The sequence below is a fragment of the Schistocerca piceifrons genome, chromosome 6, assembly GCF_021461385.2.
Source record: "Schistocerca piceifrons isolate TAMUIC-IGC-003096 chromosome 6, iqSchPice1.1, whole genome shotgun sequence".
NCBI classification, from domain to species: domain Eukaryota; kingdom Metazoa; phylum Arthropoda; class Insecta; order Orthoptera; family Acrididae; genus Schistocerca; species Schistocerca piceifrons.
In genome coordinates, this window is record NC_060143.1 from 111057483 (window position 1) to 111084188 (window position 26706).

General features: G+C 44.3%; 1 pseudogene; it reads right to left on the reverse strand.

Annotated features, from left to right (window-relative positions):
• Window positions 1-24450: 24450 nt before the first annotated feature.
• Window positions 24451-24568, reverse strand: LOC124804017 (annotated as a pseudogene).
• Between the last annotated feature and the right edge of the window lie 2138 nt (window positions 24569-26706).

Genomic DNA, 26706 nt, shown 5'->3' on the forward strand with positions numbered 1-26706 from the left:
GATATTTAGGGTTGTGCAGATTTGAATTCGGCGGTACTCGACATTCATTTGTTGGCCGAGGTAATCCCCGCAACAGCCGATAGGTAGCGTTCAGTGTAAATATGAAAAATGGCGATGGTCGAAAGTCACACACATGTGCAGTGCAGCTTCAAGGAGATAGAACCTTTTCATCGTGACGTAGCAAATAAGAGGTGAGTATTCATTTCACACAAAACAATTAATGATTTTGTTGGATGTGATTGACATGCAAATACAAGAAAGTTCTGCATAATATGTAGTATTTGTGCAATTTTGTTTTAGGAAAACATGAGTTCTTCATGCCGTCTTTGCGTGAACCATCATGATGAGTTCTGCTACATTTGTGGTGAATACGTTCTTCAAAAGAACAGGAAGAATATCACTCCTTTTGTGAAGGAAGCGTATCTGGCATATTTCGGAATTAAACTTGGAGATCAAGACAAGGCGTGGGCACCCCATAAAGTTTGTAAATGCTGTGTGGAGTGCTTACGGCAGTGGACAAAACGAAAAAGGAAAAGCTTAAACTTCGGAGTGCCTATGGCATGGCGAGAGCAGAAGAATCATACAGATAATTGCTATTTTTGCATTGTTAATGTGAAAGGTTTTAATAGGTTCAAAAAACGAAAGTGGGAATATCCCGATTTGGAGTCAGCAAGAAGACCGGTGGTGCACAGCAACGATGTTCCTGTACCAACCTTCACAACATTACCCACGCTAACATCATCAGATGACGATGTGCACGGCGAGGAATGTACAAGTAGTGGTTCGGAATACGAAGGACGTGAGACACAACCCCAGCAGTTCGACCAGAAGGAGCTCAGTGACTTGATACGAGAACTCAATCTTTCAAAGCAAGCATCAGAACTCTTAGCATCCAGGCTTAAGGAAAAGAACTGTCTTCATCCAAGTGTTAAAATAACAGCTTACCGGACAAGAGAAGAAAACCTTCTTCCATACTTCAACCAAGAAGAGGTTATAGTGTATTGCAGCAATATACCTGGACTTTTACTTGAATTGGGGCTGCCGGAATATAGACCAGAGGACTGGCGTCTCTTCATAGACAGTTCCACTAGAAGTTTAAAATGTGTTCTCCTACACAATGGCAATCGTTACGCATCTATTCCAATTGCCCACTCAACAAAACTTTGTGAAGCATATGCTAACATCAAGATGGTTCTGCAGAAAATTCAGTATATGCAGCACCAGTGGTTGATTTGTGTTGATTTGAAAATGGTGAACTTCTTGCTTGGACAACAAAGTGGATACACAAAGCACCCATGTTTTATCTGCATGTGGGATAGTAGGGCAAAGCACGAACATTGGAAGCAGAAAACATGGCCTCCAAGGGAACATATGGCTGTTGGTGAAGCAAACATCATTAATGAACCTCTGGTTAGTAGGGACAAGATTGTTCTTCCACCATTACATATTAAGTTAGGACTAATGAAGCAATTCACCAAAGCTTTAGACAGAAATGGTAATTGCTTCACATACATCTGCAATACGTTCCCTGAACTCAGTAGTGAAAAACTTAAGGCAGGAATATTTGATGGTCCTCAAATTCGCAGGCTCATCAACGATACCAATTTTACAAGTGTCATGACTGTCACTGAAGCATCGGCCTGGAACAGTTTTGTCGCTGTTGTAAAATGTTTTTTGGGCAATCATAAAGCTCCCAATTACGAGGAACTGGTCAAAAACATGCTCACTAACTTTCAAAACTTAGGAGCTAACATGAGCATAAAATTGCACTTCCTTCACAGCCACTTGGATCGATTTCCTCGTAATCTAGGTGATTTCAGTAGGAACAAGGAGAGCGGTTCCATCAAGATATGAAAGGAATAGAGGAAAGATATAAAGGAAGATGGGACAGGCATATGATGGTAGATTATTGCTGGAATCTGCAACGTGACTGTTCTGAAGAGACCTATAAAAGGAAAGCGTGCAGGAAGCGGTTCGTCATGGACGGAAAATGATATACTTATAGAGAAACTTTTCAATTATGTTTTATACGTGGACAAATGCCTATCAGGTTTTCATAGAAGCTATTTATAAAGATTATTTTCTTTTTTCATTGTAGTTTGTAGCGCTCGAGTTCAGTATTAGCAATTTTTTCTAATTTTTTGAATAAATCATGCATTATCTCAAAAACTAGAGCCAAACTGCATAAATGGTTGCTATATTCGTCCTCAGCACCACTAACCCATCCTAAAGTCACTCAAATATCCTTGGCAAGAAAATGAGTGTTGACCAGTGTAATCAGCGTAGGGATTGCAGGGCCGTATTCTTCAAGGTAAATCTCCTCAAGATGTGAGAGTTATAGGAAATAAAGATCGTTCTTTGTCTCCAGATGGGTGGAAACTGATATATTACCGCGTAGACTCATTTGCAATACATGTTTCTCACCGAATTCGTCGGTTGGTTGATTTGGAAGAGAGGGCCAAACAGCGAGGTCATAGGTCCCATCGGATTAGGGAAGGATGGGGAATGAAGTCGGCTGTGCCCTTTTCAAAGGAAACCATTCCAGCTTTGCCGGAAGTGATTCAGACATATCACGGAAAACCCAAATCAGGGTGGCCGGATGCGGGCTTAAACCGTCCCCCCCCCCCCCCCCCCCCCCACCGAATGAGAGTTTTTCACGAAAGTTCACGTTAGTACAATATCTTGGTGCTCGATCGTCAGTAAAAGGAACGCATGTTTAGTTCCTGGAGAAGTATCCAGAATCAAGATTTACCTACAAATATCACGCTAAATATTTCAGAGAAAAGTTCAGTCTTGCCTTTGGCCATCCTCAAGTGGGAACTTCTGTAATGTTTGAAAGGTTGAAAGTGAAGATATCGAGTTCTTAACTCGATGAAGTTGCAAAAAGGGTGGATGTTGCTTAATTAATGGCCCATTAACGGTGCAACAAAAAGTTTTATTCCGCACATAAACTCAAGAAGTTTGCCAGCAGTGAGCCGTGCCGCGTTTCGATACCTCGCGTCACGCCCCGGAAGTGGTTATCTTCGGCATCTTTGGCAAGAGGGAACGGTCGTGAGGGGTGATCGGTCGAGACGGCGCGAAGCGAATGAAGGTGGATTCACACATGACAGAACGTCACTGTCACGCCCGTCACGTGAAAAGATTCTCGTCTGCAGTTCAAACGGTGGCATTAACACACGCCGTCAAGGGTACGTCATCGACACGTCTCGTCACGTCAAGGTTTCTCGCGAAGAATGTTTCGACGGGCCATAGCGTAGCTTACTTGGCGAGCAACTGTTATTTTAAGAACATAGTGTGAAGTAATACGAAAGTGGTCCCCACTGACAGCCGTCGTAACAGAATGAAAACCCACTGACAGCTATCGTGAACCAGAATGAGATTTTCACTCTGCAGCGGAGTGTGCGCTGATATGAAACTTCCTGGCAGATTAAAACTGTGTGCCAGACCGAGAGTCGAACTCGGGGCTTTGCTTTTTGCGGGAAAGTGTTTTACCATCTCAGCTACCCAAGCACGATTCACGCCTCGTCCTCACAGCTTTACTTCTGCCAGTGCCTCGCTCCTATCTTCCAAACTTCACAGGAGCACTCCTGCGAAACTTGTAGAACTAGCACTTCTGTAAGAAAGGATATTGCGGAGACATGCCTTAGCCACAGCCCGGGGGATGTTTTCAGAATGAGAATCTATCGTGAATATGTCTTATCATGTACTGGAAGACAATACTAAGTATTTTATTTTATATACTGAAGGAATACATTGCAAAATAAACGATACACAGCTGAATGTGAGTTTTCAAGTTTTCGCGGCGTAATGACTAGTCCATTAAATTTCGGGCATGCAGCCGCGCAAATAAAATTTCTTCCACTTATATTTCGGCGGCGTATCGTCCGGCCATCATCAGAGAAAGTCACAAGACTGTCTTGTGACTTACTTTGACAGTCTTATGACGTACTTTGAAGATGGCCGGACAATACGCGGTCGAAATATAAGTGGAAGAAATTTTATTTGCGCGGCTACATGCCCAAAACTTAATGGACGATATACAGCTCGCACAAAGTCCTATACTCGCGATTTTTCTAGTGGAATAGCGAAAAGGAAAACCGAGAGTAAAGCTGATACGCCATGTAGAAATTTAAAATAAGATTCGTAATAAATTAAATACGAACACCAGGTAGCAGAAACATACACGAACATTATTCTCGGCCATAATGGCTATGTTTGTGAACCGTGACTGTGTGGGATAATTATTTATTTCTAATTTCTGCTACCAGTCACTTTTTTATTTTATGTTTAATCTAACGTAATACAACGCGTTTCGAACATGTTCTGTTCATCTTCAGGCGTTTCTGTATGTATGTATATATGTATGTATGTATAAACGCCTGAAGATCAGGCGTTTCTGTACGTATGTATGTATGTATGTATGTATGTATAAACGCCTGAAGATGAACAGAACATGTTCGAAACGCGTTGTATTATGTTAGATTAAACATAAATTAAAGAGGGACTCGTAGCAGAAATTATAAATAAATAAATAAGTACGCAAACGCAGTTCAAGTAGACAAAATGGCCCATCTAGACATACCATTAGTCAAACCGTCTGCTTCTGTCGAGGTGATAATTGGACCCCTATATCTTGAATTTCTCTTCGTAATTTTTATTTGTATTTTGCTGAACAGATAAAAAACTGTTGTTTACACATTCTGAAATTTTATACAACAATGACTCCTCCTCTTTCAGCTCCTTGAAAAGAGTGTGGAAGTCTCCTTCACAGTCTCGATTTTTTAACATTTTTCTAATCCAGACTATTTTTGCTCTCTGTCCTCGTCGTCAAGTGCAACAGCAATGATCGCAAGGTGCTTTAAACTAAATTTCGGCATTTTATGACGATCTGCCATGAACTACGAAATAGCGCCTCTGGTGAGTATTTTATGAACCAGCTATAACGTCACGACGTTCTTTCGACGTTGACGTGCCGTGCAGTATGAAAGCTCAGGAATTCTTCTGATCGTCGATGTTCAAAAACGTGACGCTTACGTGACTGTGATATTGCGTCAAGTGTGAATCCACCTTAAGACGTTGAGACCGTTTGAGAATGAAGACGGGGGTAGGAGGGCGGCTAAATGGCGACAGAGAGTGGTTCTCGGGTCGGTCCATTCCGTTGATCCCGAGGTTCGTGCCACGTGTGTAGCCCGAGCGCGCGGGGTTCGATGTCGGTTAGTGACGGCAACGTAAACGGATCAAGGTGGAACCGCCCGGCCAGCAGGAAGACATCGGTTGTTAGTCTCGGTAGGATTCTTCCGTCAGACGTCGCCCAGGGTAGGACGCCGCCCGCTACCAGCTGCGTCATCGCCTCCGTGACCTTTTCTGCATTACGCCGGGTGAGCAACTCTGAGAACTGTCGTTACCGCTAATACTCCGTGCTCACCGGATCAAAGTCCGTGGTAGCACCGCTGTGTGTGTGTGTGTGTGTGTGTGTGTATGTGTGTGTGTGCGCGCGCGCGCGCCTGCTTTTTCTGAGATCATCTGCACAAAGGCGTGTTCCTTTTTTAAAGGCTGCTGTTGTGCGGATTGTATATTTCTGACTGAGTATTTTAAATTGTGTTTCCTAAATACTTTAGCTCATGAAGAAATTTTGCTGGTAGTTTATTCTTTTGGTAATGAGCTTCGTAAAGATGTTTGTATCCTGATCGTGCGTTTCCTGTGGCTCCACGAGTTCTATTTAATCACGCCGGACCCCCAAATTATTGCCACCACCTGTTCGTCTTGTTTGCCGCCGTTACGCGGTGCTATGCGACATATTTATTGGGCTCTTTTGAGGTATCTGAGTAAACCATTACACTGTGTTGCCTTGTCGGTTAAACATCTGTTATATCAGCATTCATGATTGACAGTTCCATTAGGAATTAAGAGTAGTCTTGCGGTATCATCATTTTTCTGTCATTTTATTCTCTTTTAGCGCAAGTGTTCACGCGTAACTGCACAAGTGTCCCTTATGGATCAAAGTCTCATTACAACTGCAAGAGACATTCGCTACCACACTTGTTAGGAGCTGCAGCGACCGCGGTCCCTATAGTATCGTTGGCCCTCCGTGTCGCGACCAGCGCTGTTAACGCCGCTCCGCGGCTTGTATCAAGTTAATAGCGAGCTCTCGTCCACCCTTGGTCGGGACGTCAAGTACTCTACTCGCCATTAAAATTGCTACACCACGAAGATGACGTGCAACAGAAGCGCAATTTAACCGACAGGAAGAAGATGTTGTGATATGCAAACGATTAGCTTTTCAGAGCATTCACACAAGGTTGGCGCCGGTAGCGACACCTACAACGTGCTGACATGACGAAAGATTCCAACCGATTTCTCATACACAAACAGCAGTTGACCGGCGTTGCCTGGTGGAACGTTGTTGTGATGCCTCGTGTGAGGAGGAGAGTTGCGTACCATCACGTTTCTGACTTTGATAAAAGTCGGATTGTAGCCTACCGCGATTGCGGTTTATCATATCGCGACATTGCTACTCGCGTTGGTCGAGATCCAATGACTGTTAGCAGAATATGGAATCGGTGGGTTCAGGAGAGTAATACGGAACGCCGTTCTGGATCCCAACGGCCTCGTTTCACTAGCAGTCGAGATGACAGGCATCTTATCCGCATGGCTGTAACGGATCGTGCAGCCACGTCACGATCCCTGAGTCAACAGATGCGGACGTTCGCAAGACAACAGGCCGGCCTGGGTGGCCGAGCGGTTCTAGGCGCTACAGTCTCGAACCGCGCGACCGCTGCGGTCGCAGGCTCGAATCCTGCCTCGGGCATGGATGTGTGTGACGTCCTTAGGTTAGTTAGGTTTCAGTAGTTCTAAGTTCTATGGGACTGATGACCTCAGAAGTGAAGTCCCATAGTGCTCAGAGCCATTTTTGCAAGACAACAACCATTTGCACGAACAGTTCGACGACGTTTGCAGCTGCATGGACTATCAGCTCGGAGACCGTGCCTGCACTAACCCTTGACGCTGCATCACAGACAGGAGCGCCTGCGATGATGTATTCAACGACGAACCTGGGTGCACGAATGACAAAACGTAATTTTTACGGATGAATCCAGGTTCTGTTTACAGCATCATGATGGTCACATCCGTGTTTGGCGACATCGCGGTGAACGCACGTTGGAAGCGTGGTGGTATGGGGTGCCATTGTTTACACGTCTCGGTCACCTCTTGTTCGCATTGACGGCACTTTGAACAGTGGACGTTACATTTCAGATGTGTTACGACCCGTGGCTCTACCCTTCATTCGATACCTTCGAAACCCTATATTTCAGCAGGATAATGGACGACCGCATGTTGCAGGTCCTGTACGAGCCTTTCTGGATACAGAAAATGTTCGACTGCTGCCCTGGCCAGCGCATTCTCCAGTCCTTTCACCAATTAAAAACGTCTGGTCAATGGTGGCCGAGCAACTGGCTCGTCACAATACTACAGTCACTACTCTTGATGAACTGTGGTATCGTGTTGAAGCTGCATGCGCAGCTGTACCTGTACACACCATCCAAGCTCTGTTTGAGTCAATGCCCAGGCGTATGAAGGCCGTTATTATGGCCAGAGGTGGTTGTTTTGGGTACTGATTTCTCAGGATCTACGCACCCAAATTGCGTGAAAATGTAATCACATGTCAGTTCTAGTATAATTTATTTGTCCAATGAACACCCGTTTGTCATCTGCATTTCTTCTTGGCGTAGCAATTTTAATGGCCAGTAGTGTTGTAAGGTGTCAGGCAAATCCAACACCTTCCATGAAAACCCTGACATGATAAGCAAATCCAGTAGTATGTCACATAGCACCGAATAAATCGTGACATTAAATTAACCAAAGTAATATGAGTAACGAGTGAGCAAATGGAATACCACAGATTAACACAAGAATGCCTAAATGCATGTCATACCTTCCCACCGTGAGACAGACGCAGTTCCGAGGGGAGAAACGAGAACAGAAGCCGAGAGCAGAACCGTGTTAAGCGAGAAGGCCCTACGATAAGGGACGGACACCCACGTCGCCAGCTAATCGCTACGACCACACCACCTGCAAGTTTTTAGCGTGAGACTTTTTCGCGTCTCTGTTACGTTAGGACCACCCCCCAGCCCATGTTAAAAGCTAGAGCCCTCCAGAAGATCAGTATAGATCTTACGATAACGCTAAAAGGACCATACCAGCTGCAAGTTTTAGCGTGAGACTTTTTCGCTTCTCTGTTACGTTGCAAACTTTAAAAACATTGCCCCACCACGAAAATTATAACGTTTCTCATTGGATAGACAGAATTTTTGTAGGCGGAGCTTAAGGTTAACATTGAGACCCTGATTGGTCAGATGAAAACACAGCCAGATAGTTTTTTTTTTAAACCAACTTCGGTAAATTGCAGTAAGTTAGAAGGGATTTGCTTCCGAGAGGGCGAGCTGGACGGAGCTGCGCGGGCCGTCGCCCTCTGATGAACACCGACAAGGTAATGAACGCACGCGATGCCGCATTTTTGAGCGCATAAGGCTTCACTCAGAACTGCAGAAGTCTCATCTATTACATCCCCTTTTTGCGTAATACTAGTGTCGATCGTCAATTAAAGCTCATGGTGTTCACATTTGCCACTTGAAGTAAAAATCTGAAACGCGATGATTTTTCTGTTATACAGTTATTGAGATTTTTCTGTTATATAGTTATTGAGAAGCCACATCAGCCACTGTAATTTACGACAAGTTAGATAAGTAATTAAAGATAATTGAGGGTCACTGTAGACCATTTTGATAGTTTTCTCTTTTCTGAAACTTAATTTAAACCTAGATTATAGATGTGATATGGCATAGGTCATCCTTCGATCCATTGTAGAACTTGGAAACCCACTCAGGGAATATTCGTTCACATTTTTGTTGAACGCAGTTGGTTTTTACCCTCCTGTATTAAAACATTTCCTTTTATCAATAGTGCAATTTATAAACGCTGTTTTGTGAGTAGAATAAAATTTCCAATGGTAAACGTAACTGCTTTTTCGACGTTATTTTACCAGCTAACTAAAAATAGGAAAGCCTTGAACCCCTTCCACTAAATTTAGTTAGTATTAACATTCTTTTACAGGGAGTGCAGTGGAGCTGACGCTGAAATCATTAAGTATTTGGTTATATCATCGCTAGTCTCACTGAACTCTTCTGAATTCTACGTGTCATGTGTGGTCTGGCGTGTCCTTACCAGCAACAGGTCCCAGGTTCAAACTAGTCAATTCCCTAAAAAACACGCTCAGAGCGTCGTTGCGCGAAAGTGGTTGGGAGACACGATATACACTCCTGGAAATGGAAAAAAGAACACATTGACGCCGGTGTGTCAGACCCACCATACTTGCTCCGGACACTGCGAGAGGGCTGTACAAGCAATGATCACACGCACGGCACAGCGGACACACCAGGAACCGCGGTGTTGGCCGTCGAATGGCGCTAGCTGCGCAGCATTTGTGCACCGCCGCCGTCAGTGTCAGCCAGTTTGCCGTGGCATACGGAGCTCCATCGCAGTCTTTAACACTGGTAGCATGCCGCGACAGCGTGGACGTGAACCGTATGTGCAGTTGACGGACTTTGAGCGAGGGCGTATAGTGGGCATGCGGGAGGCCGGGTGGACGTACCGCCGAATTGCTCAACACGTGGGGCGTGAGGTCTCCACAGTACATCGATGTTGTCGCCAGTGGTCGGCGGAAGGTGCACGTGCCCGTCGACCTGGGACCGGACCGCAGCGACGCACGGATGCACGCCAAGACCGTAGGATCCTACGCAGTGCCGTAGGGGACCGCACCGCCACTTCCCAGCAAATTAGGGATACTGTTGCTCCTGGGGTATCGGCGAGGACCATTCGCAACCGTCTCCATGAAGCTGGGCTACGGTCCCGCACACCGTTAGGCCGTCTTCCGCTCACGCCCCAACATCGTGCAGCCCGCCTCCAGTGGTGTCGCGACAGGCGTGAATGGAGGGACGAATGGAGACGTGTCGTCTTCAGCGATGAGAGTCGCTTCTGCCTTGGTGCCAATGATGGTCGTATGCGTGTTTGGCGCCGTGCAGGTGAGCGCCACAATCAGGACTGCATACGACCGAGGCACACAGGGCCAACACCCGGCATCATGGTGTGGGGAGCGATCTCCTACACTGGCCGTACACCACTGGTGATCGTCGAGGGGACACTGAATAGTGCACGGTACATCCAAACCGTCATCGAACCCATCGTTCTACTATTCCTAGACCGGCAAGGGAACTTGCTGTTCCAACAGGACAATGCACGTCCGCATGTATCCCGTGCCACCCAACGTGCTCTAGAAGGTGTAAGTCAACTACCCTGGCCAGCAAGATCTCCGGATCTGTCCCCCATTGAGCATGTTTGGGACTGGATGAAGCGTCGTCTCACGCGGTCTGCACGACCAGCACGAACGCTGGTCCAACTGAGGCGCCAGGTGGAAATGGCATGGCAAGCCGTTCCACAGGACTACATCCAGCATCTCTACGATCGTCTCCATGGGAGAATAGCAGCCTGCATTGCTGCGAAAGGTGGATATACGCTGTACTAGTGCCGACATTGTGCATGCTCTGTTGCCTGTGTCTATGTGCCTGTGGTTCTGTCAGTGTGATCATGTGATGTATCTGACCCCAGGAATGTGTCAATAAAGTTTCCCCTTCCTGGGACAATGAATTCACGGTGTTCTTATTTCAATTTCCAGGAGTGTACATAATTGCACTTTGGCTTACCCTGTGTTGACGGGTCACATGCCTGGAGCTTGTACTAGGATTCGTCTCAATGTCCTGTAGAAGCCGGTCCTCCAAATCTGATGTACACACAGTCCACCGCCTCCCTGCACGTTCCTCTGTCTGAAAAGACCCATGATCACACAAGCGCCTAAAAAGGGCTTGAAGTGGTGTCTGATGTGGTCAGACTGAAATTTTCACTCTTTAGTGGAGTGTGTGCTGATGTGATTCACATCAGCGCACACACCGCTGCAGAGTCAAAATTTCAGCCTGGAGACATCTCCCAGGCTGTGCACACAGTTTTAATGTGCCAGGAGGTTTCGGTGTCTGATGTCGTTGGTGTCTGGGAGGGTACTTGTTTCGGCACAACCGTGCTGCCTCCCGACGGTTTCCATATGCTTGGCGGTACACAAACACCATCTGGGTTGATCCCGATATGAATAATGGACCATTCTGCTGCTTACAGTACGCTGCGTGTGACACAGCCATGCAACACACGAGGAATGCACGGCACATGGTCAGAGGACTGTCATTCGTCAGCACCATCTATCGTGGCAACGGTGCGTTTCCGGACACTTTGCAAGTAGGCTGTTTATGTGTTTGTATGTTGGCAGCGCTATGTAGCGCTCTGCATTAATAACTCTGACAGCGCTGTGCGCACCCTGTAAGAGACTCTGTGGCTGGCCAGACTCTCATTTGGAGGTGAACAGCCAGCAGTGGTGGAAGTTGGGAATCAGTAGTCAGCAATGATGGAGGTTAGATGTTAATAATTTGCAGTGTTGGAGCTTTGCAATTTTAGCGCAAGCGGACGGTCTGAATGTGTATCCGTCATGGAGATTATTGATGATGATTATATAGCAGGCGGTTGTGGCCGAGCAGTTCTAGGCGCTTCAGTCTGGAACCGCGCGTCCGCTACCGTCGCAGGTTCGAATCCTGCATCGGGCATGTGTGTGTGTGCGTGCTGTCCTTAGGTTAGTTAGGGTTAAGTAGTTGTAAGTCTAGAGGACTGATGACCTCATAGTGCTTAGAGCCATTTGAACCATTTTTGATTATATAATTTTTTGAACTGGTTGTCACTTGATTAAGGTAAAATCTGCTAAATACATTGTTTGCTGTGCAATGAAATCTTTCCTTTGCTAACCACATGCCTATTAGTAGTTAAATAGAGCCCTCAGTAGTTAGAATCTCTTATTTAGCTGGCCGTAATGGAGTTTGTATCGTTGTAGCTCGTGTCATGAAGATTTTCTGTGAGGTAAGCGACTTATGTACGGGTTATTGTTAGGATTTCTTCTAATTCAGGGCCATTCTTTTGCATTAATTATTTGAAGTCTGGTTATCATTGTTTGAGCAGTCAGACTACGTTGTGCTAGAATAATGTGGGTCAGTGTTGAAATGATAAAACAGCAAAGAGACAGTGCGTTCAATTTCACTCAGCAGCTTAAGAACATTGAGTAAGCATTCAGCAGTTTAAGCAAAATCTTTATTAAGGATTTCAACATGTTCATAGGATCTTTTTCCTCCGCTTCCAGCCAAGAATCCGTCAGTGCAATTTGCGGTTTACTAATGTTCACTCCATATGAACAGATTGTTAAAGTGGGCTAATCAATTATTACATGTTGCGGAAAGAACTTTTATTGAGCGACTCTTGCGGGTTTCATTAATGACGACATGTTCTTTTAGAAATATTTGGTGGTACGTACGAGTACAAAGAACTGCGCCTCATCGTCAGATGCTTCTCGGAGTCCATGTAATGTATCGTGTCTAATGTTATTTTTTAATTTTTTTATGTTTTATATATTTTCCTTACAGTAGGATCAGTTTCTTTAAAACAGAATGTCTTGCTGAAAGGAACTATCAGTACGCACCAGTTAATCACGAAAAACGTATACCCTGAATGAGTTTGGCTCGTATAACAGAACAAGCGTTCTACATTTATATTCGGTATAGAATGAGCTGGATGATGTCTTAGATGATGGCATATGCCTATAAGAAAGCAATGCGCAAAGTCGTTTGCATTCTTGCTTAAACGTTCCTAACATTTCCTTATTTTTTGTTCAGCGTTGAACAAATTCGACACCCACATTCCACAAAGCTTCCTCACACTGCATTTCTCAGGCAAAATGTACCATCCGCATTCTTTTGGTATGTTTATGGCGCCGATCATCCAATACCATATTGCTCACTGGTTTCCTGTACCAGATGGATGAAGAAACACGCGAGAAGAGAACTGTATGAGCCCATTTGGAGAATCTCAGGAATTTCAAGTCAGAATAGCTAACACATCTACCTCATCACATTTTCTTTTTCGTCCTCTGAATTTGAAAAGTCCTTGCTTAAAAAGATTTGTGTGTGTACAAACTGTTTAAGACTACTGCAGAATTACTGCAATCGTAAGTGGGCATTTTGCAGTCCTTCCAGAATCACACTTTACGGAGACTTCTTTTAACTCTTCACTCTTCCTTTTGAACACCAGCGAGACTCACACTTCTTGCGTCGAGATTTCCGTAATATCTTCACTTTTTCAGCCGACATAACAATACTCACACGGATTTTACCCGACGATGAGGCGTGCGGCAGTGGTACTAGAGGTTTTCACGGCGAATCGTTCACTTTGCAGTGGTGTGGTCTCTGTTTAGAAACTTTCTAGCAGACAGAAATTGTGTCCGCGACAGGGCATCATCCCCGGTACCGTACCCTCCACGGGCGACGTTCTCACCCACTGATCTACTGTATCTACGGTAACTCTACGGGAAGAGTTTAGCCCTCTAATGGCCAGGTTCCGTGTTCGAGTCCCGCCATAGAGTTTTAATTTAGCCGGGAAGTTCCTATACCATAGGTGTCGTCGCACCCCTATTATCGAATCCCAAAATATCTCTTGACTTCTACCACTCGAGCCACTTCGTATGTTTCGCCATTTACGGCAAAGATGGTCGTGAACATGATCGAATGAATATTTTACATTTACTTCTTATGGAGAGTGGTAACGCAATGGCAGGCCGGAGTGGCCGAGCGGTTCTAGGCGCTTCAGTCTGGAACAGCGCGACTACTACGGTCTCAGGTTCGAATCTTGCCTCGGGCATGGATGTGTGTGATGTCCTTAGGTTAGATAGGTTTAAGTAGTTCTAAGTTATAGGGGACTGATGACCTAAAGTCCCATAATGCTCAGAGCCATTTGAACCATTTGGTAACTCAATGGAGCAGTTCGTGGTGGACCAAGGCAATATAAGAGCAAGATGTTGTACCGTCTCCTAACAACAACGCAGCCTCCTCTGTTATATGCTCCGCGAAGGTCGACCAGAATTCCTCAGTCGGACTGCGTGGAGAGTCCATTGCGCAAGATTCCCCCGCCAGACCCGCCTCCTCGCGATTACTGCGCGACTTAGCTGGTCCCCACACCTGGCCACGGCCAGCGAGCTACGACTAGGCTTCCGGACCACGCTGCTAACGCACAGTCGACGTTTGTAGTCGTCACGGAGAGTCGTCCCGTGTTTGGTCAACGTCAGCCGTAAGCTGTTTGGTATCCGCCAGTGATAATCGATTAAACTTATCCACAGATATTTCTTTCATAAGAACATAAACAGAAGCGTCAACATTTCCGACAAATTAAAATACCGTACGAGGACTGTATCAAGCACGAAAATGTATCCAGAATGAGATTTTTTCTCTGCAGCGGAGTGTGTAAGCTGATATGAAACCTGCCCGCGAAAGGCAAAGGTCCCGAGTTCGAGTCTCGGCCCGGCACACTGTTTTAATCTGCCAGGAAGTTTCACGAAAATGTAATTTAAATTCGATAACATAGTCTAAAGCAAACTTCGTTCTCCTTGTCTGCCTTGCCTAGTTCAAAACTTGTGAACGATTGGAGATTTGCATTTGATATTTTGTAACAATGTGACAAAGCAGAAAAAATGGAAGGGTAAGAAATTAATTAGTATAGCTTCAGACTTAGGCGATTATTCGTGTTCAGTCCATTCGACTCCATACCTCTTCACAGTTACAATGTTTTTTGTCATTTCAAAGGCCTTCAGCAGTAATGATTACCATCGAAAACGTGGCTTTGCACAATTTAAATCAGCCTTAAAAGTACTTGCAAGCATTTGTCTTGCTCAAACAGAACGGAATGTTTATGGCAAAACAAATGTCAGTATGCGAAGATCATTTGTTGTAAATTTGAACTGCGATTTAACTTTTTCAAGTAGACAGCATTCCACATGTTTCGACAATCATAAACTAATTTCCGCATCATGTTCATGCATCACGTTTCTCTCCCTTCCTTGCGTCTTTTCTTAACGCACAACCAGCGTATTCTATTTATTTAAAGACGTAATTGCTAGTTTCCGTAATAGTACTGATCTCATACATCTTTAAAAGATTTATTGAGGGCACTGAAATACATCATAATTTCTCTTATTCAACTAATTAAGTAAATATATCTTTCTGTTCCACAGCATGTCACCTGCAGTATTATATTAACAAATCAGTACGATAATAATAATAATAGGCATATATAATCCGTTGCAAGTTCTGAAATAAATTAACTCTATTCATTAACTATGCCGCCCACAGCCTGTGGTATGATCTGTGTAAAGCTAGATTCACAGCACCATTTAGAATTGCTTCTGTATTTATTTTTAGTGCGGTGACAGGTAGAGACGGAAAAGGACTTGGAAAATCAGCTGAATTGAATGGATAGTGTCTTGAAACGAGATTACAAGGTCAGTATCAACAAAAGTAAAACAAGAGAGATGGAACATTCTCGGATTTCTCGTCGTGTCAGATCTGAGTAAAAATTCGAGTTTTCGAAGACCACCTCCAACATATCCATCAGAAGCAACTGACTGACGAAGGCGAAGGCGCGAGCTCAAGTTTCTACTTCGCTTTGACTCGATAAAAAATGCGGGGATATTTTATAGAAGAATGTCACCGGGAGAAACTTCCTCTACAGTAGTAACTGACTGTGGTAGAACTGAATCAGGCTATGCTGAAGTAATTAGATTAGGAAATGAAGGACGAAAAATAACTGACAAGTTTTTCTATTTAGGCAGCAAAATAACTGACAACTACCGTAGAAGAGAGGATGTAAAATGTAGACTGACAATGGCAAAAAAAAACGCTCCTAAGAAAGAGAAGTAAAATTAAATTTAAGTGTTAGGGAGCTTTCTCTGAAAATCATTGCAGTCTAATCTTCTATGAAAGTGAAATGTGGGCGATAGACAGTACGACAAGAAGAGAATAGAATATTTTGAAATGTGGTATTACGGAAGAAACTGAAGATTAAACAGGTAACTAATGAGGAGGTACTGAATCAAATGGGGACAAAAAAATTGGCACAACTTGATTAAACGAAGCGCTAGGTTGTTATGGCACCCTCAAATGTCAAGCAATTGTCAATTCCACATCACATAATGTACATAAATATTAAAAAAGTGAACCAAATGGTACTTATGTCTCGCCCAGCTGTTTATTTTGAACGAATACATAAAACTATCGTCTACACCAAAGACTTTTAATCGTTATATAAAATCACAACACTTTTTTTTACATTTTGCACATATCCCCTGTTTTTACTAATATTTCACACATTCTTTCTATTAACAGCATCAAATGATTTCTGTGGTCAACACATTGAAAAAAATTGAGCTTTCAGGTGTAACAGAACAGAGCTAGTGTTGATAAATTGAAGTACCGTATGCTAAGAGTTTTGTCTTTGCTTATGTAAAGGGTGGTAGAGACCGTAGCCACCGCAACGCCTGAGTACCAAAGTCTGCTCCCTTTCGGCTCGCTGACGGCCGTATTCACCAGACACAGGCGGCGCAATTTCATCTGTGTCAGCGAATTCCGGGTGCGGCCGCGAGGGCCCAGTTGGTAGAGTCACCGACCCGTGTGGTCAGCTGGCAGCGGATGACCACATACACAGCGCAAGAAAGGCAAGCGCTGTCAACGCTTCGTGGCTCACTGGTCTAAGTGGCAGTCTGTGATAGGACGTTACACTTAGTATTAGGGAAGAGGCTTACTGTGACAACTATTCCATTTATATTTCTATCTGGAGAGGCATTTTGCATTTAGTAAGGTGGTGCGATTCAATGCTGCTGCACCAATAAACACTCTGCCATAGACTTAGTACTTCAAGATAATTCTCATTTATTGTTGCGTCTCAGTTGCACATTTTTTATTAGACTACATGCTTCGGTCACTCTGCATCATCTTCAGATCAAAAGAAAGTAAAATTCGATATGTACCATTTAACATTTTACAATAAGTACAAAAGAAAAAATTCTAGATAAATGTAGAATTTACCCAAGTAGTTGCGTCAGCCACCCGTCTTGTCTACTCAGAACCACAAATCAGAGTACTGTGTTTTGCAACTGCGGACGGTATTTTAAGTAGGTATATGTTGGAGATAAGAAGGGAGGGAAGGGAAATTGGATTGCGGCTTATTGGGGGAGGAGAAAGCAAGCAGGGAAGGGGTGGTGGCGATGTGATGAGTTCAACAGGAGAGGTATTGCTAAAATTATGAAACGTATAATTACGTACAACTTGTAAAAAGTGTAGTATAATTGGTATATAAAATGTAAACGGCATAAAACATTGAAATTATAAAATGGAGCGAGGGATAATTGAGAATGGACAAAGAAGGGAATGGAGGGGAGGGGGAGGGATGGATAGTGGCAGTGATGTTATGAATTTAACAACACAGGGTCTTATATTGAAACTGCAAAAAGTCAATAATGTAAGAAATCCTTCTGTTAAGGTACCAGAATGGATGAGTAAAACTGTAAAAGAGGCATAAAATAGTAGATTACAAAAGTGCAAATTATGTCAATTCTACATTAATGTAAAATTCTATTCTTTTCTGATTATTGTAAAATATTAAATGGTAAATAAATAGTTCTACTTCGGTTTGGATCTGAAAATGATCTAGATTGATCGAAACATGTAATCTAATTAAAAATGTGCAACTGAGACGCAACAATAAATGATAGTTATCTTAAATATCTATACAGTTGCCGAATATCTCAAGACGATTATATCGACTATAGTGAGAGTTAGTAATGCTTGGCACGAAGGCCCTCGAGTCTTTTTAAATAGAGGCACGTGCTTTTGGTACCTCTTTCGGAGAGAGTAGATATCACTGATACGAAGTGTAGCTGACTTTTAGGAAGCTTTCCGGTGGATACTGAATGCTTTTGCAGAATTTGTCTAATCTGCCCCAAGTGTCATCATTGGAAGTATACTTGGTCGACTTTTCTGATGTTCATCATGTAGTGAAAGATGTTAGAAACTGGTCCATGTGTGATTTTCACTTTTTCCTCTGTCGCCTCTAATGTGATACGCCGCTCTTCGAGCACTATGCAGCCTAATTCTCTCAACCACTTTTCTTACGATTTCCGGTTCGCCACAAATAGATGGTCTGTAAAATCGCTCTTCGTCATTCAGACTTTGACCACACTGGAAATGTTCGCGCCACGTAACCACTATGTCATCGTGACGGTGCATTCTTGACGTACACTTCTGCCAACTCAGCATGGATTGTTGCAGTGTTGTTTCGTTTCAAATGAAGAAACTGAATTGCCGCAGGGTGAGGCTCGGTGGCCAGTGGCAAAGTAAAAGACTAAATTCGGAAGGCCACGTGGTAAAGTTTGATCACTGCTCAGTCCTAGAATTACACTACTGGACATTAAAATTGCTGCACCACGAAGATGACGTTCTACAGACGCGAAATTTAACCGACAGGAAGAAGATGCTGTGATATGCAAATGATTAGCTTTTCAGAGCATTCACACAAGGTTGGTGCCGGTGGCGACACCTACAACGTGCTGACATGAGGAAAGTTTCCAACCGATTTCTCATACACAAACAGCAGTTGACCGGCGTTGCCTGGTGAACGTTGCTGTGATGCCTCGTGTAAGGAGGAGAAATGCGTACCATCACATCGTGCAGCCACGTTTCGATCCCTGAGTCAACAGACGGTGACGTTTGCAAGACAACAACCATCTGCACGAACAGTTCGACGACGTTTCCAGCAGCATGGACTATCAGCTCGGAGGCCATGGCTGCGGTTACCCTTGATACTGCATTAACAGACAGGAGAGCCTGCGATGGTGTACTCAGGGACGAACCTGGGTGCACGTATGGCAAAACGTCATTTTTTCGGATGAATCCAGGATCTGTTTATAGCATCATGATGGTCGCATCCGTGTTTGGCGACATCGCGGTGAACGCACATTGGAAGCGTGTATTAGTCATCGCCATACTGGCGTATCACCCGGCGTGATGGTATGGGGTGCCATTGGTTACACGTCTCGGTCACCTTTTGTTCGCATTGGCGGCACTTTGAACAGTGCACGTTACATTTCAGATGTGTTACAACCCGTGGCTCTACCCTTCATTCGATCCCTGCGAAACCCTACATTTCAGCAGGATAATGCACGAGCGCATGTTGCAGGTCCTGTACGGGCCTTTCTGGGCACGGAAAATGTTCGGCTGCTGCCGTGGCCAGCACATTCTCCAGATCTCTCACCAATTGGAAACGTCTGGTCAATGGTGACCGAGCAACTGGCTCGTCACAATACACCAGTCACTACTCTTGATGAACTGTGGTATCGTGTTGAAGCTGCATGGGCAGCTGTACCTGTACACGCCATCCAAGCACTGTTTGACTCAATACCCAGGCGTATCAAGGCCTTTATTACTGCCAGAGGTGGTTGTTCTGGGTACTGATTTCTCAGGATCTATGCACCCAAATTGCGTGTAAATGTAATCACATGTCAGTTCTAGTATAATATATTTGTCCAATGAATACCCGTTTATCATGTGCATTTCTTCTTGGTGTAGCAGTTTTAATGGCCAGTAGTGTATTATCTGCCACGTATCACTTCTTTCACCGCTGAGAATGTCCGTTGATGAAAATGTTCAGTTGCACCGTGACTCGGTGTCCACGTTAAAGTGTAGATCCCCCTATAGCTTACTGAGGAAGTCAGTTGGAAGGTCGGACAGTAAACTGTCTAATAGGACCATCCTTGTTACAGCATTGCGGTGTGTAAATTAACCTGTACGTTGATAGCTTTACTTACTTTATCAATGTGACATTTTGTTTCGGATCCTCTAGTGCTGCCGTACTGTGGGTTGGAGATATCACTGTGTACGATGACTGCAGATATAAACCTGTAAAAAAATCATGACTTTACTGTTTTAGCAGTGGTAATTAAAACTTTATGACCACCTCTGGTTTAGAAATGGTAATTAAAACTTTATGACCACTCCTCGTATAAGTAGCGGAACGGACCAGAACCAATGACAACATCAATTTCCGGGACAAAGGCCAATCTGTCGTCCTTAACTATAAGGCTGATTTACTGAAAGGATGAATACAGAAGTAGGTTCGAAAGTTGTTCTGGAGCTAAAATACGGAGTTTAAAGTTGAACGTTTTGGGTGTCTGGCTTGGAGTGGAGAAAAGATGGTGGTTTCTCGGCAATCCTTTTTTTACGAAGAAGACAGTTATGGTCTGTAAGACCGTAACAGCTTCTGGTGCGACTTAATTTTAACCTTGATAAGCACTCGCACATCTACATCCAAATCATACTCCGCAAGTCACGTAACAGTGTGTGGCGGAAGGTACTTAAACGGTACCACTAACTTACCTATCCTTTCCTGTTCAGTTCGCGAATGGCGCGTGGGAACTATGATTGTAGGCCTCTGTACTAGTTCTAATTTCTAGAATTTTCTATTCGTGGCCATTTCGTGACATGTATTTGCGAGAAAGTAATACGTTGTCTGGCTCTTGCCGGAAAGTACTCACTCTAAATTTCAGTATTACATCTCTCCGTCATACGCAACGCCTCTCTTGTATCGTCTGCCTCTGGAGTTTGTGGAGCATCTCTGTAACGCTCTCGCGCCGACTAAACGAACCCGTGACGAAACGCAGCACTCTTCGTCGGATTTTCCTCTATCTCTTCTACCAGTCCTGCCAACTACGCGCCGTTCACATCCAGCTGTCCAATACTACAATAGCGAATATTCCAACAATGTCAACCAGCCACAGACTGCACACAGCACAGCCAGTGATTTTCATACAGACCGCCACGTGACGTTACCAACATAAAGACCTAAACAGCCTACTTAGAGTAATTTTCGATTTGTGCTGTTTTGCACTTTTTTGTCATTATACGTCTCTTCTTGTGTCTTTTTGGAGATGTGAGGTTACATGTGTGTGTGTGTGTGTGTGTGTGTGTGTGTGTGTGTGTGTGTGTGTTGAAACTTCTTAATATATGTAATTTTATACTTACACTGAAATGACTGAGACGGTGAAACTTCTATGTTTTTACTTAAATTGCTTAATGCAACTGAACCTTCTAAAACTGCTGAGTGTAACTAAACGTACTGTCATTTTGCTTGTCTTTATCGTTTCAACACTGACCTACAGAATTTTCCCTGACAAATACAGCTCAAACTTATTCTAGTCATTTATGACCCACAATATACAAACGCAACGCAATCAGACTATTAATTACCACCAAAGAATGACCCTGAATCAAAAGAAATCCTAACGATAACCCATACATTACATAAGTTACTTACCTCACAGAAAATCTTCATGACAGCCGGCCGCTGTGGTCGAGCGGTTCTAGGTGCCTCAATCCGAAACCGCGCGACTGCTACGGTCGCAGTTTCGAATGCTGCCTCGGGCATGGATGTGTGTGATGTCCTTAGGCTAGTTAGGTTTAAGTAGGTCTAAGTTCTAGTGGACTGATGACCTCAGGTGCTAAGTCCCATAGTGCTCAGAGCCATTTGACCCATTTGACTCTTCATGACACGAACTACAGCAAATACAGCAAGTATACAACCATCTAAATAAAAAGATTCTAACTACTGTAGGCTCTAACTACTAATAGACATGTGGTTAGGAAAGGAAAGATTTTGTTGCAGAGAAAACAATGTATTTAGCAGATTTTACCTTAATCATGTGACATACAGTTAGAAAAATTATAAAATCGTCAATAATTCCATTAACCTCATTTTACAATCCATGTCCACTGCTTCTAATCTCCATCCCATCACTGCTAACTATTATCTTCTAACTACCATCACTGCTAACAATTAACTTCTAACTGCGAGTCCAATGAGCCAACGAGTCACTTACAGAGGGCGCACAGCGCTGCCAGTGATATTAATGCAGAGCGCTGCCAACATACACACATATAAACAGGCTACTTACAGTGTGTGTGTGTGTGTGTGTGTGTGTGTGTGTGTGTGTGTGTATGTGTTTTTGTAGTGTTGTTAGTGAAATTCACGTATCTCTTTGTTACAAACTGTGGGGTCCGCCGTAGGAGTTTCGACATAGGCGAATAACAACACAGCAGGTTATATGTTATTGGAGGAAAATCTATTCAGCGTAAGTATGAAAGCGACGGCTAGTCGGCGACGGACACTTGTCATACCGTAGCCTCCTGAAGTCAAGGATTAACTTACTTGCTTTTTCATTTATTTGTGGGCATTATAACGGCTAGTGTGAGTTTATTTGGCGAGAGCGCTTATGATGCTTTCGTAATTTATGTATTTTTGGCTCCTTTCTTAATAGTAAATGGGACTTTCTACATTAATTATAACACAAAGACACGTTTTCACATCTTTCAGACGGTTGCTGTAACATTATTACGAATCTGACGTCAGTATTTACACGGTGACAGTTATTCAACTGTATGAAATAAAACCGTCATAACTGCTGAACGGTTTGTGTTAGGACGTTCAAACTGCACGGTTGGCCACGAGGGAGTTAGTATGCGCTGTATGGCTTGGTTCAGCGACGAAGCCAACTTTCATTTGGATGGATTCATCAATAAGCAAAACTGGCGCATTTGGGGGACCGAGAATCTGCATATCGCGATAGAGAAGTCTCTTCACCCTCAACAGGTGACTGTGTGGTGTGCAACGTCCGGTCACGGAATAATTGGCACTTGATGGCACGGTGACTACCGAACTGTATGTGAAGGTTTTAGGGGATGATATCATTCTCATTATCCAAAGTGACCCTGATTTCGACAAGATATGGCTCATGCAGGGCGAAGCAGGAGAGTGTTTGATATACTGGAGGAGCACGTTGGAGACCGCATTCTGGGTCTGGGGTACCCAGAGGCCGCGGGCATGGGCCTCGATTGGCCGCCATATTCTCCAGATCTGAACTCAGGCGACTCCTTTTCGTGAAGCTATGTTAAAGGCAAGGTGTACAGCAAGAACCCAAAAACCATTTCTGACCTGAAAGCAGCCATTCAGGAGGTCATTGACAGCGTCGATGTGACGACACTTCAGCGGGCCATGCAGAATTTCGCTATTCGTCTGCGCCACATCATCGCCAATGACGGCAGGCGTATCGAACATGTCATAACGTAAATCCGATTATCTCGAGTGACGTTTATATGTTGAATAAAGTGTGTAAACGCCGTAGTTTGTAACGAATCTACGTTTTTTTGTATAATTCAGTAATTGTAACCATGTAGGATCGTTTTTGTAAACAGGATCGAAATTTATTGATTCCATTGGATACTGTTTTACAGTGACTGGATTTTACATTGGCGTGAAAACTAAACTAAACTAAACTCCGCCCGAGCGGACCATGAACACACAACGATACCGACCGGTCGCCGCGTCATCCTCAGCCCACAGGCGTCACTATTTCAGGTGTGCCGCAGGGGAGTGTCGTAGGACCGTTGCTATTCACAATATATATAAATGACCTTGTGGATAACATCGGAAGTTCACTGAGGCTTTTTGCGGATGATGCTGTAATATATGGAAAGGTTGTAGCAAAGGAAAATTGTACTGAAATGCAGGAGGACTTGCAACGAATTGATGGCACGGTGCAGGGAATGGCAATTGAATCTCAATGTAGACAAGTGTAATGTGCTGCGAATACATAGAAAGAAAGATCATTTAGCTACAATATAGCATGCCAGCAATTGGAAGCAGTTAATTCCATAAATTATCTGGGAGTAGGCATTAGGAGTGATTTAAATTGGAACGACCATATAAATTTAATCGTCGGTAAAGCAGATGCCAGACTGAGATTCAATTGAAGAATCCTACGGAAATCCAATCCGAAAACAAAGGAAGTAGGTTACAGTACACTTGTTCGCCCACTGCTTGAATACTGCTCACTGGTGTTGTATCCGTGCCAAATAGGGTTGATAGAAGAGATTGAGAAGATCCAACGGACAGCAGCGCGCTCCGTTACAGGATCATTTAGCAATCGCGAAAGCGTTACAGAGATGGTAGATAAACTCTAGTGGAAGACTCTGCAAGAGAGACGCGCAGTAGCTCGGTACGGGCTTTTGTTGAAGTTTCGAGAACATACCTTCACCGAGGAGTCAAGCAGTATATTGCTCCCTCCTACGTATATCTCGCGAAGCGACCATGAGGATAAAATCAAAGAAATTAGAGCCCACGCAGAGGCATAGCGACAATCTTTCTTTCCACGAACAATACGAGACTGCAATGGAAGGAAGAACCGATAGAGGTACTCAAGGTACCCTCCGCCACACACCGTCAAGTGGCTTGCGGCGTATGGATGTAGATGTAGATATGGAGGGGCATGTGGTCAGCACACCGCTCTCCCGGTCGTATGTCAGTTTAAGAGACCGGAGCTGCTACTTCTCAGTCAAGTAGCTCCTCAGTTTGCCTCACTAGGGCTGAGTGCACCCCGGTTGCCAACAGCGCTCGGCCGACCGGATGGTCACCCATCCAAGTGCTAGCCTAGCCCGACAGCGCTTAACTTCGGTGATCTGACGGGAACCGGTGTTACCACTGCGGCAAGGCCGTTGGCACGTGAGAACTAGGATATCCGTATTCCTAGAGATGCTGAGCTCCTCGTCTTCCTTCGCATCCGATGACCTCCAAGTCAAGGCGACGGTGATTTCTTGAAGTTTCCTTCAGCGGTTGACTTGACTGGACTCGAATAACGTTGCCCCACGCCGATTATGCGTCGGCCGTCGTCATATGCAGTACAGGTACGAGTATTTCAGTGCTGATTACTCACCCGCGCCCCACTGGCAGCAGTGACGCGGTACCCATCCTTCCGTTAGCAGGCTAGTGAGACAGGCGCTCTTGCGGCGAGGGCCCGGCGCGCCGCATTTGGCAAAACGGTAGGAGTGACGTGTCCGCGCACTACGTCACCAGTGACGTCCGTTCCTAGAGTACTGCCGTCACTAGCAGTGCGTGTCTTAAGGCGTTGCTCATAGTGTTCTTCCACAACGAGCTGGCGCGTTGCTGAATCCTCACTCGCTGAACGGTGATGTCCTAATGCTGTGAAAAATTGCACCAACATCTATTGAGATGTCGACATGATATCACTCTGATGCAAAGACCGACGACTGACTCTAAAAGTAGAGAAAATAAAAACGTAAAAGGCTGACGAGTCAGGCCTACAGTTAGTCAATAAGTATAAATATCTGTTAGTAACAACTGGTCATTCATTACCACAAGAAAGTGTACGCTGTTCAAAAAATGGCTCTTAGCACTATGGGACTTAACTTCTGTCCCCTAGAACTTAGAACTACTTAAACCTAACTAACCTAAGGACATCACACACATCCATGCCCCAGGCAGGATTCGAACCTGGGACCGTAGTGGTCGCGCGGTTCCGGACTGTAGCGCCTCGAACCGCTCGGCCACCACAGCCGGCTGTACGCTGTTATCTGTATGAAGTAAAAGACACTATTATAAATATATGTTTACATGAAAATACACGTTATTACTAATTGCACAGTTATCTAGTAGTTTATCCAGTCATCGCCATTATCGATTATAACTTGGTACGTTTTTGGCATGCTTTTCACGAGATTTACTGTACACTCTCTCGGTAACGATCTACATATCATCTTCATTTTATATATCAGCTGCTTCAAAGTATTTATTGGATTTCCTTTAAGCTTCACCTTAATATACGACCAAAAATCTGTGACCGGACTTGCATCCGGAGACACTGCAGGCCAATCCATCGTGGACACCCCATTGTCTTGTTTCCAAGCTGTATAGAGACGGCTGCTATGTTTCGGATCTTTATCGTCTTGAAGCACCCAGTTCGAACCACATCGCTTAAACTGGCCGTAAGTTAGTGCAAACAGCCACGTAGCGCACGTTTGCCCTCTCTCCGGTTCATCATCCACGTTTCCAACTCTAAATATCGTTTGACCCACTTCGCAACGAATGTCTTTGACTTTGTAAGAATTTTAGCGGCAACTGCATATGAAAGCTTTTGTCCCTTTGGATGATTTACAAGGAACATTGCCTCCTGACGCTTCAGATATTGTGCACTCATTTTAGACTGCAACCGACAAAACAAAACATTCAACTGTCTCACTTTTTATCTACACATTGCGCAAAAGCGCATTGATTACAGATTCGAGACCACTACCAGAGATGTCACTGCGGACGTTACATTTAAAATTATGGCATACACTTTCTTGTGGAACTGACTGTGCAGTATTGGAAGAGGCAGCTTTGTCTAGCAAAGCACCTGCTTATCAAGAACTTGTTTCGGTGACACTCAAATATTTCCCGAATATGTGGCATCGATAGACTGGGACATCGAATATATGCAATCGTACTTGGTTTGAAGGAATATTTTCTTGGGATGCTGAAAAAGTGGTACATATTTGAGGAAAGTCAGCTAGTAAAGCATGGGAATATGTGTGAAATCTTCAAGAAGTCGATTTCAAGGAGGCATTTAGAAGTACCCTACTGTTCGTCATGCCGTTATGTACTGCTGTGTAATGGCTCTGAGCACTATGGGACTTAACTTCTGTGGTCATCAGTCCCCCAGAACTTTAAGAACTACTTAAACCTAACTAATCTAAGGACATCACACACATCCATGCCCGAGGCAGGATTCGAACCTGCGACCGCAGCGGTCGCGCGGTTCTAGACTGTAGCGCCTAGAACCGCTCGGCCAGCCGAGCCGGC